This window comes from Triticum dicoccoides, chromosome 7B, assembly GCF_002162155.2.
Source record: "Triticum dicoccoides isolate Atlit2015 ecotype Zavitan chromosome 7B, WEW_v2.0, whole genome shotgun sequence".
In the NCBI taxonomy this organism is placed as follows: Eukaryota; Viridiplantae; Streptophyta; class Magnoliopsida; order Poales; family Poaceae; genus Triticum; species Triticum dicoccoides.
In genome coordinates, this window is record NC_041393.1 from 660,765,450 (window position 1) to 660,776,522 (window position 11,073).

The 11,073-nt window shown below is 46.6% G+C and overlaps 1 pseudogene; it reads left to right on the forward strand.

Moving 5' to 3' along the window:
* The first annotated feature begins 1,227 nt into the window (after positions 1–1,227).
* On the forward strand, positions 1,228–1,366 carry LOC119342438 (annotated as a pseudogene).
* The last annotated feature ends 9,707 nt before the right edge of the window (positions 1,367–11,073 follow it).

Below are 11,073 nucleotides of genomic sequence, written 5' to 3' on the forward strand. Positions count from 1 at the left end.
TCAAAAAGGAGCTCCCAATTAAATTATCGATGATGAAGCTTATGAATGTAAAAAAAAAAATCAATGATGAAACTCCCAAAATTTGATAGGCACGAATTCAACCTCCTGTACGGGCCAAATGTTAGGTCTATATGTGTATTCTGGGCTGAGTAATTTCCAGATTCAAGCCCGTGCTTTTTTTTTCCTGGTAATTATTTGCATAAAAGGAAAAACAGGTTGAATTGGAGATGGGAGGTATCGATCCCCCTGCCTCTTATTAGCATACATAAGCGCTCTACCATTTGAGCTACATCCCCATATTTTATCCTTAAGATAATCTAGGCTATTTACACATTGAATAACTATTATTGAGGATCCATTCCATTCAATCGCACAAGTGCAACCTTTATAATAGTACGAAATTTACACTGTTTTAAGCTGGCAGTGTTAGAATATGTAGTATAGAGATAGGAAATCTGTTTAAACTCTGTAATCTTCCTCTATCTCTATTCTTGGTCTGACTCTTCCCTGTAACGATCTCTTGATCGATCTCTTGTAAGCCACGGCATCTATCTTATAAATACAACCGCGGTCCGAGCAAAGGATTCAACGCTTCCAACCAATTTTACATGGTAATCAGAGTTGTCTTCCTCATTAGAGAAGATCGCATCTAGCTAGTTACCTTCGGCAATGGCAGGCACCACCACCTCCGCGCTTTCCAGCACCATGAGTGTCCTCTCCACCCAATCATCCTTATACTCCATCTTCGCCCCATCCTCCAGCTCCACCCAAGCCGCCTCATCCCTCGGATCGCCGCCCCAAGAGAAGCTAACGAGGACAAATTTCCTCATGTGGAAAGCTATTGTGCTGCCCCAAATCAAGGGCGCACAGATGGCACACCACCTTGATCCGATGAGCCCCGCGCCACCGGAAACCCTCACCGTCACCAAGGACGGGAAGGAGGAGCAGATCGCAAACTACGCACGCTCCCTCTGGTATGCTCAGCAACAACAAGTCCAAGGTTATCTAATGGGCTCTCTGTCTCGAGAAATTCTTGCACAGGTTGTTACTCTCGAGACGCCGGCGCAGGTATGGGCAGCCATCCACGCCACTTTTGCTGCGCAAAGCCAAGCTCAGGCCATCAATACGAGGATTGAGCTCACCAATCTGAAGAAAGGCAACCTCAGCATGACAGATTATCTAGCCAAGATTAAGATGCTTACTGACGAAGTTGCCTGCACCGACGCAGCACTCCAGGATCACGAGATCGTCTCCCATGTCCTCGCCGGCCTCGACCTCGACTACAACCCGGTCATGTCAGCACTTGCTGCACGAGTTGAGCCCGTCACCGTCCAAGAGCTTTTCAGCCAACTGCTCAGCTTCGACACCCGCCTAACTCTCCTGCACGGTATGAACTTCTGTCAATCCTCTGTCAACGCAGTGTCTCGCGGTCGTGGTGTGAACCATGGGCGCGACAATCAAGGGCTGAGCCGCAATAGCGGCGGCAGCAGCGGACGTGGACGCGGGAACAACTCTGGAGGGGGCGGCTACAACAGCAACAACAACGCCTCTACTGGTTCAGGTGGGGGCAGCTACAACGCCTCTGCTGGTTCCTCCTCTTCCAATAGAAGGCCACGTTGTCAATTATGCAAGAAGCCAGGCCATGAAGTCATGGACTGTTGGCACCGCTACGATGAAGACTACGTCCCCGACTCTCGTCATGTTGCTGCAGCCATCCGTGAGCAGGGAGGAGGTGGATATGCGGTCTGGTATGCTAACTCTGGCGCAACAGACCACGTCACAAGTGAGCTAGAGAAGCTCGCGATGAGGGAAAAATACTACAGCAATGATCAGATTCACACCGCTGCTAGTGGTGGAGGTATGGATATTTGTCATATTGGTCAAGCATATATTAAATCCCCTAATTCCAATCGTGATCTAATTCTTAAAGATGTTCTTCATGTTCCACAAGCTGACAAAAACCTTGCTTCTATGTCTCGTTAACTACCGACAATAATGTTTTCTTTGAAACTCATCCTACTTATTTCTTGATAAAGGATCGGCCAACGAGGGAACTCATACATCACGGTAGATGCATTGGAGGCCTCTACCCCATCACCTCCGGAGCACTTAGCAGAAAACATCGTAGTCAAGTCTACTCCGTCGTCAAGCCCTCTTTGGCTAGGTGGCATCAAAGATTAGGTCATCCATCATCTATCATAGTCAAGCAAGTAGTTAATAAAGACAATCTTCCATTGTCATATAGTTCAAATAATGAGTCAGTTTGTGAAGTTTGTCAATGTGCCAAGAGTCATCAACTTCCGTATCCTAGGTCAACCAGTGTTTCTCATGCTCCTTTAGAGCTTATTTTCAGTGATGTATGGGGTCATGCAAGAGATTCTTTTGAAAGAAAAAAAATACTATGTTAGTTTCATGGATGATTATAGTAAATTTACTTGGATCTACTTGCTCAAGTTCAAGTCTGAAGTGTTTTCTATTTTTCAAGAATTTCAGAAACTTGTTGAACGACACTTCGATAGAAAAATTCTCACGGTCCAAAGTGACTGGGGAGGGGAGTATGAAAAACTCAACTCCTTCTTTTGCATTATAGGTATTGCACATCATGTGTCTTGCCCCCATGTTCATCAGCAAAACGGCTCCGCCGAAAGAAAACATCGACATATTGTTGAAGTAGGTTTATCCCTTCTGGCTCATGCATCTATGCCACTCAAATATTGGGATGAAGCATTCATCACAGCCACATACCTTATCAATCGTCTACCTAGTAAAGTTATTGGCAATTCCACTCCTTTGGAACGTTTGTTTTGTCAAAAACTAGACTACAACTCTCTTAAAATCTTTGGGTGTGCAAGTTACCCAAATCTCAGACCATACAATCGTCACAAACTCGAGTTTTGTTCCACTCAATGCGTTCTTCTTGGTTATAGTAATCTTCATAAAGGTTACAAATGTCTTGACGTTACAACCAGACGCATTTATTTCTCGAGATGTCATTTTTGATGAAACTCTTTTTCCTTTTTCCAAGCTTCATCCGAATGTCGGAGCCCTTCTTCGTGAGGAAATCGCACTTCTTTCTGACTCTATGCCTAATCCTGATCACGGGGGTGATTTAATAGATGCTAATCATGTGACTAAATCCATTGAAAATTTTGATTCAGTTTCCCCATGTGCAAATTCAGGTCATGATTTTATGTGTACAGATACAAACAGAGAACTCAAGGACCTCAAGGATGATTTTTCTGGTGGCAGTGCAGGCGCGCGATCCGAAGAAAATCACGCCAGGCATGCAGCATTGCAGGGCTCGTGATCCCAGGAAAATTCCTCTCCTCGCTACTAGGAAAAGGCTTGCTAGTGGCGAACCTGTTTTGGCCATTAATGGCGCACTACTGGTGCGCCACTAGCATCACGCCACTAGTAATTAATACTAATGGCGCATCCCTGGTGCGCCATTAGTATACCAGACAATAGTGGTGCACTAGGGAGTACGCCATTAGTATGTCACACGGTGCGCCATTACTATGCACTTCTAGATAATGCGCCACTAATGTGCTTATTGCAGTGCGCCACTAAAGTGCAGTGTGACGCGCCAGAAGTATGAATATTAGGAATTTTTTTATTTTCTGATATTTGCACAGGTTACAAAATATATTACACAGAATATAGACAGCACAACATATAAACAGCAGATTTATCGAATACAATAGAAGATTAGTCTCCGAATACAATTCATCATATTAGTCTCCGAATTCAAAATACCGAACAAAGTTAGAACATTACAAGTTTCGAGACCACGAGTAGCAAGTTTGTCTTCACATTACAAGTCGATATCGATTGTCTAAACTACCATCACATAGAAGAGAGTTGCGGTCATCACGATGAGCATCATCGCGATGAAACTGGTCTTCATCCGGTTCCTCCAACGCTCCCTCCTCTCTCCTGCTAGATAGTGCGCATCTAGCTTCCGCCTCCGCCCTAGTGGTGTACCCTTTGTAACTGTTACCGCTGAAACGGTGAACCTACCTCCGACACTCCTCCCAGTCGTCGTAGACTCTGGGAACCTTACCCTTGTACACAACATACGACGACATCTCTATGCACCAGTCAAACAAAACCTTAGTAGCAATTCACAGACAATACATAAGCAATATATAAGTATGCAACAAAAGGATCGGAAGAGAAAAGCAACACATGAATAGCATGATTCATGGTCCTACTAATAAATAGTATCGATTACATATAAGTTGAACGACTATCCAAACCAAAGAGACATACAAGTTCATTAAAGTTTAATTACAACATAAGCTAATCAACATTTCAGAAGTACATAACATCACTACTTTCGACTCGACTCAGGGACCGGAGCGTGGATGAAGCCGCCGTCTTTCGTGATGGTCATGAAATCGCATGCGTTGTCAGCCTGCATTTGTAGCGTTGTTTCTATCTCACTGTTGGACGGTTGATATCTGAGGTAGAGCTGCCCCGAGGTATGAAGGACATCTTGATGGATGATTTCCGCAAACTCCGACTGAATGCGATAGGATTCTTGTCTGATGTCCGCGTCCTGGATTGCCGACAAGCGTGTGGCCCAATCTTTGAGATTATTTGGTAGCAGAAGGTGATTATGGTCCCGTACGATCGCCCGCATGTGATGGAGGGCGTAGTAGGCATCCTTCTGACTGCCAGGCGGTTGCTTGACGCAGGGGAACGTCATATTGTGGGTGAACACGTGCTTGCCATACCTACGAATTAGCCTGCTGAAGGTGCCTCCAGATCTGGCGTAGGCGGGGAGAACATCATCAAGAACTTTCTTGATATTTGTGTAGTCTTTCTTCGACTGACGGTCCAAGTCGAAATACGTGGCCATGGAATATTTTGGGCTTAAGAGGATGAGTGTGCAATGTGTGTCACTGCACAAAACACGGAATGTTAGAAAAAAAGAACGATCAAAATCTAAGAAATCATATGTTACGGGGCGGTGACGGGATGACTTACTCGGGAAAGTAAGGCACGAGGAAGTTATCCTTATCTGGGTTTGCCAGAATGACGCCTTCGAGGTGTGAACTCGCGACTTGCCAGTCCCCAGCGCTGCCCAAGATCTTGGCACACATGTAGAAGGGGTCGACTATCACGATGTCCGGGGTCTTGTCTCTAATGATCCGCATCTCCATACTCAGTGAAAATAGCCGAATGAAGGTGCAGTGCAGCGGATGAAGGTTAAACATAGCGAAGATGTCATCAAACCGCAGGACGTTCATACCCCCGATGGTGCTATCCATAAAGCCCTTGCCCTCTGGCACCTTGGCCACGAAAATTGGGTATGCCACATCATTCTCGGAGAGACGCCGCTTCTCCAAAGAAAGAACACTGTCATGCAGACTCCGCATAGCACCGGTTGCAGCATTGAGCAGATTGGTCGGTAGCATCGACCTACCCGCCACATGCACCTTCCTCGAGATATCCTTAGGTGAAGGTGGACCGTCCTGAGCACAGATCGTACTCGGTGCCGGCTGGCTCGCATCGCCCTTGTTATTCTTTCTTTTCCGTCCCTTCTTCTTCTGCTGTAATGAGATCGAGTTCTGCTCAGAGACCGCCTTCTTGAGTGTGTTGGGGCTAATAATATTTCGCACCTCGGCTATTTGAGGCTCGATGAAGGCGGCAGCTGGAGGCGTCTCCTGAGAACTGAACGCCAGACGACGCCTGTTGCAATTGGGTTTCTCCGCGGTACCAGCTAGATCACGGTCGTCTTTTGCAGCGTTGGGTTCTTGAGAAGGAGGCTCCAAGAATTCGTCACCATACCCATGTTCTACAAAGTACTTATCGACGTTGGTAAATGTACCGTCATCGTCGTTGTCGTCCGGATCCTGTGCCATATGCATATCCGGATCCTGTGCCATATGCATGTCCAGCATGTCCGTTAGCGTTGCGGCGGTCTTGCCATGGCTTGGCGCCGGCACGACTGGCGGTGTTGTCTGTGGGGTGGTGTGCCCCGCCCCCAAATGAATCTGGTTCTTCGGCCAAAGCAGGGGCCAACTTAAGCAGGCGCTGAGGGTCATCACATCATCTTCGTCGGCCCCATCGGGTCGAAACGGGGGTAACAAGTCATCGCAGCCTGGCAGCACCCGAACCAGTTGAACCCTATACACGGTGGGTGGCATCGGATTACCGTGGAGCACGGGGTTGCCCGGTTGAACGATTCTGCCCTTGGCGACATCGATCAACTCACCACCCACGAAGTGCAGGAGAGTACATGGAACGTCGGCGCCGGCGCCTTGTGAAAACATGTAGGGCGTCAGGGATGCCCAGTCAAAGGCAAAGAGATGAAGTCATCGGCCGAGAGGCTTAGTTACCGTGATGGCGTCGAGGTCGGCTAATGTCGAGGCACCGCCAATGGCGGGCGTGCAAGTGACGGAGGGGCCGCTTGCTGCCGAGGTGCCAGCCGACATATTAAGCTCCAATGCCCGTGCCGGCGCCGGAGACACCAATGGCGCCGCCTGCGCATTGTGCGAGTTGCTAGCCGTGAAGCTAGGAACCGGGGGTGGCCCCTGTTGGCCGCCCGCAATCCGCGCCTGCAGCCCCTCAATTAAGGTAGACACAATGGCGGTGAGCGTCGTTCCCAGTTGGTGTTGCACTTGCTCTTGGACCATCTCCGGAATCCGCGCCACTTGTGCCTTGAGTTCTTGAACCTCACGTGACTAGCTTTCCGAGCTGGTCTTTCTCTCCTTTTGCCCACCAGTGTTATAGTATGACGACCATTTCGTGGACAAGTCTTTGCCGGCCACACGACCAGCTAACGACGGCTTACTGAACTTATGCTTGTTTTTCATTATGTTCAACGCCCTATTTAATGTGCTATCCCAAGGGGAGCTCTGAGACGACCCCGCGCTACTGCTTTCAGTGTCCTACGGAAGGAATGTGAACCATTTAGAAATTTGGCTTCATTAATTAGAATGCAACCATATGGAGCTAATTACGCGGGGGTGTATTCCTTACCAGAACAAGCTCAAGCGTCTTAGTCTTCGGATCTGTGGTAAGCTCCTTTGTTACCGGGTCCACCTTGTACCGGACCCTGACATAGTTCCTGGTCTGCTTGTCACGGTATTTCTTGAAGCGGGGCGGTAGGCCTTGCTCGGCACGCTCCGCGTCCTCCTTGTCCCATATAGGTTCCACCACTCTGTAACCGCCAGGACCGAGTTGGTGGACCCCTAAGTTCAAGTCCCGCATATCTTTCCCCCAGTGACTTGATTCCACGATTGCGTTGCTCTCGCACTTGATCTTGAACTCCTTGTAGTCATCTTCGCTGATCGAAGGATTTTTCTCCTTGATCTTCTCATAACTATCACCTTTTTCAATCATTCTCTTCACCGCGCCTCTCCAATTAGCCAGGGTCGTGCTCATCTTCGTGAGGGCGGCACTATTCACTTTATTCCCTAAGAGGCGTGTGTTTGCAACGTCACCGGGGAACTTGTATCGTTCGTGCAGCTTTGTGAAGAGGAGGTTGCGCAAATTCCCTCGGTCCTTATGCCTTAGGTTCTCGGTGTTGATCGAGACAGTGCTCCGGAGAATGCACCCGAGCTGAATCGCGCACCCCTTGACTAATTCGTTGGGCATCGTTGGATGCCCCTCGGAGGACACTTCAGTAAATTCCTCCTTGACGGTGCCGAGCACGTTCGGGCGCCGGTCCTTCCGTTGCCTCTTCGGTTGGCTGCCATCTGTGCGTGCGCTGCCATCATCAGTGGTGGCATCCTCGGCGACACCATCAGTGGTGTCATCCCCGACGCCACTAGGGGTTGTGTAGTCAGGATCGATGTCTTCCGCGGCATCCTCATAGCGGTGAGGTTCTTCCTCCATCTCCTGGGACAGCTCCCAGAATTGCTTGCCTGAACCGCCGGCCTCATCATTGTGGGCCATGTTCGCTCTAAATAGGAAAAAAGTTTGGTCAAAAAGTTGGTTATTGTCAAGGAACAAGATCTCTAAGTTGACCAAATAACCTAATTCTCGAGGAATTTGTTGTTAGTGTGTTGTTGCTAAGGTCCAAGTCCCTTCCTAACCCCCTTCTTCTTGTCTCCTCTCACTATCTCTCTCACACACATGGCAAGAAAGGGTGTCTGGGTGTGTGAAAAAAATACTAAACTAATCCAAGGGCTGAAAATTGATCATCTGTTTCAGATTGCAGTTTTCTTTCTTGGGGCTTCGGTGTGTGGTACAAAACTGAATTTTGGAAATCTACAGAATGAACAAGCTAAGGGCTAAGCTTTCATTATTTAGGTTTTTATCGACACCGAGGCACCCTAAAAGCCAAGGTTTTATCATTTAGGGTTTGGATCCAACACACTATCCATTGCTTACCACTTAAGTTGGATCCTTCTTCTTCCTCTATCCATCCAAGAGAGATAGATAGATAGATACTAAGTAGCTAGAGTCAAAAATTGTTGGTGAATTTCTGAAACTCCTTTCAGAATCTTCAGTCAGAAAGTGTTATCATTTAGGGTTTGTCGACGCTTAGGCACCCTAAATGCTAAGTTAAGTTTTCATCATTTAGGGTTTATCGATGCCGAGGCACCCTAGGTTGACTGATATATATGGGTATCTTCTAATAATATACCCTATCAAGAAAAGGGAAGGAGAATTCTATGTTGGGCCTAATCACTTGGCTCTAAATGACTCATGGTTTCGTCTATCCACACATGAATTCAGCATATGTGTTTAATGCAGCAAGAATAAAGGGGCAGTTGATCCTACTTAATTAAGGACTAAGATACCCCGGCCCATGCATTAGTCGCAAGTATCCCATATGTCCTATTTTTAGCAAAGTCATGCTAAAATTCACGAAACATTTCAGCATGACCTTTGCTGAAAATAGGACATATGGAGTACCCGAATTTGCCGGAACGGAAGTTAATCGACATTCCGGCAAACTCAAGGGCCTCTCAGGGTACCTGCAAAATCATTATCCAATGAAGGAATTGCACTGCACACTGCTGCCTCATGCTGCTGCCAAAATCATTATCGACATGCTGGTACTGTGTTTCTCAAAAAACATCTTGCAAAGCGATGCACTGCACACTGCTGCTTAAATAGTTTAAGCAATGATTTTCCAATGAAGGAATTACAGCAAACGATTTGTAATACTTGAAGCTAGGCAAAGAAAAAAATCTGGAGGCCTCCTCTTTGCTAGCACAACTGAACTGGTATTTCACTCTGCATAGCTAAACAGTCTAACAACCAAATGATGCCTGAATGCGCGCTGCGGGTGTGTCGGTCTAAGAATGAGACCAGTGCCTACTGCATACCAAGTTAACTCATGCTGACATCAACAAACTTATAACAACATAAATGAAATTGCAGTTGTAGGAAACAGAAAGACCATAGTGCTAGTCACTAGGCTAGATAGCCCTGCTGACTGAACAGACTTGCAAAAATTGGTGCCACTAAACATTTTCATCTAACTCAATCAGTGCATAGACTTGACAAAACAAAAATAAAATTGCGCCAAATTAATCAGCTTCCAATAGTACAAGTACATATTGTACAACTTAACAGTCAAGCAGAAGTTTTGCTTGCATAAAAACAAGTGAAACAAGTTATCTAGCAGACCAACACAAACACAGGTGGTACAAGAGGGAGTATATATGTAAGTTCTATGGCACAAGTTAACAAATCAAGTATGAAGGGCACATAAAGGAACCATTCTTTAGTTGATCCAAGGAAACAGAGGTCACAACAATGTTTTATTAACGAGCCAAATAATCAAGTTTTTCTATTTTTTATAATGAGATAAGGTCATTCCAGTGAGGGAATCGGTAAAAAACGATCTCTCAGGCATCAGTCATATATATAGCAGGTCGTCCTCAGAGCACAAGGATTAAAACAGAAAAAACATGAAACAGAGTTTACTTACTTGGGCGATCCGACAATGGTCCCGAGGAGCCAGAACCGCTGAACTGACCTACTGCACACAAACAAGTTATAAGTAAGCCATCTGACAGTGATAAAAAGTGTAGGAATACAGGAAAGATGAAAAAAATCCAGAGAGAAAGGCACAAGGCACAAAAAGAAGACATGTTTTCTTCCCCTTGCCTCCATGGGAACAGAGATGCAGAATTCCACAGAGACAAAAAGCCCCAATCAAACAAATTCAGGGAACACAACTATGGAAGTGGCATGCACCTTGGTGAGAAGGTACACAACACTTTCTATGGAATTAATTTACTATTTCTACAATTATAATCCTGTTTTGATCAAGCATCTAAAGAATATGACTATCATCGTATTATGGCAGATCTAACTGCATCGCGTTATGCTGAGCACCTACTTGTGCAGCATTCGGCAACAGACCTGCACCAGCAATGAGCTAGCTACCAACCTCTTCCTTCCCTACAATTATTTTTGACACAAAAAACAGTTTTGCACTGGTACTACTGCCAAAAAACGGTTTTGCAACCGATCAGTACTGCACTACTACTTTCCTATGGGCATAACAGATCTGTGTAATTTGTCTAATTTGCCTCACTGGATGTTTTTTGACCAAAAGTAACGGTGACAGTGGAGCAAATATGAACATCTTCAGACAAGGCTGCGATGGAAATGCCATACACCTTGGTGAGGAGAGGTGCATAGCACTTTCTCTTCTGAGACAAACTCACCATTTTCGCAATGGATGCTTCTGTGTTGCCTAACTGAATGATTTCTGAATAAAAGCAGCACTAACAGTGGAGCAAATATGGACATTTTCAGACAACACTGTCATGAAAACAGGCTAGCAAGCAACTTACTTGTAGAAGCAATGAGCTAGCCACCAACCCTTCCACCCGCCTAACCCCATTTTTGACACACCAAAAGTAAAAACAGTTCTGTAATGACAGTAGAGTACTACAGCCAAAAACAGCATGTACTTCCAAGGCGCGCACGCTGTAGGCCGCAGCCGGGCGCGGTACGCTGGCCATGGCGGACGGACAGGGGGAGATCCGGAGCGCGGGGCTCCTTGGCCATGGCGGACGCTGGCTTCGGCCTCGTCCAGGACGGTGCTATCGCAGAAAATCAAGCATGGGGAGAGAGGGGATACGAACGGCGGCT